Raw genomic sequence first — 2,944 nt, 5'->3', positions numbered from 1 at the left:
AAAAAAATATATATATATATATATAAAGGAAAAATGGCGCCCATGAAAATACTGACAAGGGGTGGAGTCTTGTCACTGTAAATAGACTTATTGCTAAAATACGCACTACAGGGTCAGTAGCACGTAAAATTATTTCGCTATCCTTTGCACAGAAGACTTGCTCACTTGTAAATCGTTTGCAACTTCTCTAAGAGATTTGTGGGTCCCTGGGTTCTTCTCCTGGGATTGAATCAGTTCCTCAACACAGTCCTTGTTCTCTGAACATGCAGTCTTGGGTCTCCCACTGCCAATTTTACGTCCTACTGATCCTGTCGTGCATATTTTAGCGATAAGTCTATTTACAGTGACATGACTCCACCCCTTGCCTGGAAATTCCTTAACAATCCTTCTTCCACCCCAGTCTTTCTCCTTGAAACAGTTTTCAATGGTAACCTGATCACTTTCACTCAAAGGCACGGTTGATCCTTTCAAACTGAAACTTTGGACAGAACAGATTTTGGATGCAGACGACAATAAAAGAATCAATAGACTTGACACCCAGACAGGCTATTTTTAGAGTGACACTGATTGACAGATGCCAACACTTGGCAACTGGCATGAACATGATGAAGGTCACATTGCACAGCTCTGATATTGGATTTTTTGACATGCTGTTTTGAATTTGACAATACTCGCATAATTTGCGTCCAAACATTTAGATATTTTGCAGACTTGTTGACGATACCCCAAGGTCACTGTGCGAAAACTTTCAATGAATTTGTTTTCTCTATCACTGAGAAAATACTTGTCAAATAGTCGTTCACTTTATTTGGGACACCCAATACTCTGCTACTGCAACACCCAGTGTATTATATTCTGCCACGGCAACACCCAGTGTGTTATATTCTGCCACGGCACGGCAACACCCAGTGTTATATTCTGCCACGGCACAGCAACACCCAGTGTGTTATATTCTACCACGGCACAGCAACACCCAGTGTTATATTCTACCATAGCACAGCAACACCCAGTGTTATATTCTACCACGGCACAGCAACACCCAGTGTGTTATATTCTACCACAGCAGAGCAACACTCAGTGTGTTATATTCTACCACGGCACAGCAACACCCAGTGTATCATACTGCAACACCCAGTGTATTATATTCTGCCACGGCAACACCCAGTGTGTTATATTCTACCACAGCACAGCAACACTCAGTGTATTATATTCTACCACGGCACAGCAACACCCAGTGTTATATTCTACCATAGCACAGCAACACCCAGTGTTATATTCTACCACGGCACAGCAACACCCAGTGTGTTATATTCTACCACAGCAGAGCAACACCCAGTGTGTTATATTCTACCAGGGCACAGCAACACCCAGTGTTATATTCTACCACGGCAACACCCAGTGTATTATATTCTACCACGGCAACACCCAGTGTATTATATTCTACCACGGTACAGCAACACCCAGTGTTATATTCTACCATGGCACAGCAACACTCAGTGTTATATTCTACCACGGCACGGCAACACCCAGTGTGTTATATTCTACCACAGCACGGCAACACCCAGTGTGTTATATTCTACCACGGCACAGCAACACCCAGTGTGTTATATTCTACCACAGCACGGCAACACCCAGTGTTATATTCTACCACGGCACAGCAACACTCAGTGTTATATTCTACCACGGCACAGCAACACTCAGTGTTATATTCTACCATGGCACAGCAACACTCAGTGTGTTATATTCTACCACAGCACAGCAACACTCAGTGTATTATATTCTACCACGGCACAGCAACACTCAGTGTTATATTCTACCACAGCACAGCAACACTCAGTGTTATATTCTGCCACGGCACAGCAACACCCAGTGTGTTATATTCTACCACAGCACAGCAACACTCAGTGTTATATTCTGCCACGGCACAGCAACACCTAGTGTTATATTCTACCACGGCACAGCAACACTCAGTATTGTATTCTGCCACAGCACAGCAACACCCAGTGTATTATATTCTGCCACGACACAGCAACACTCAGTGTATTATATTCTGCCACGACACAGCAACACCCAGTGTATTATATTCTACCACGGCACAGCAACACCCAGTGTATTATATTCTACCACAGCACAGCAACACTCAGTGTTATATTCTACCACAGCACAGCAACACTCAGTGTTATATTCTACCACAGCACAGCAACACTCAGTGTATTATATTCTACCACGGCACAGCAACACTCAGTGTTATATTCTACCACAGCACAGCAACACTCAGTGTTATATTCTACCACAGCACAGCAACACTCAGTGTTATATTCTGCCACAGCACGGCAACACCCAGTGTGTTATATTCTACCACAGCACAGCAACACTCAGTGTTATATTCTGCCACGGCACAGCAACACCTAGTGTTATATTCTACCACGGCACAGCAACACTCAGTATTGTATTCTGCCACAGCACAGCAACACCCAGTGTATTATATTCTGCCACGACACAGCAACACTCAGTGTATTATATTCTGCCACGACACAGCAACACCCAGTGTATTATATTCTACCACGGCACAGCAACACCCAGTGTTATATTCTACCACGGCACAGCAACACTCAGTGTTATATTCTACCACGGCACAGCAACACCCAGTGTTATATTCTACCACGGCACAGCAACACCCAGTGTTATATTCTACCACGGCACAGCAACACCCAGTGTTATATTCTACCACGGCACAGCAACACCCAGTGTTATATTCTACCACGGCACGGTAACACCCAGTGTTATATTCTACCATGGCACAGCAACACCCAGTGTTATATTCTACCACGGCACAGCAACACCCAGTGTTATATTCTACCACAGCACAGCAACACCCAGTGTTATATTCTACCACGGCACAGCAACACTCAGTGTTATATTCTACCACAGCACAGCAACACCC

Source organism: Babylonia areolata, chromosome 14 (genome assembly GCF_041734735.1).
Source record: "Babylonia areolata isolate BAREFJ2019XMU chromosome 14, ASM4173473v1, whole genome shotgun sequence".
Classification (NCBI taxonomy): Eukaryota; Metazoa; Mollusca; class Gastropoda; order Neogastropoda; family Buccinidae; genus Babylonia; species Babylonia areolata.
This window is presented reverse-complemented; position numbering follows the sequence as displayed.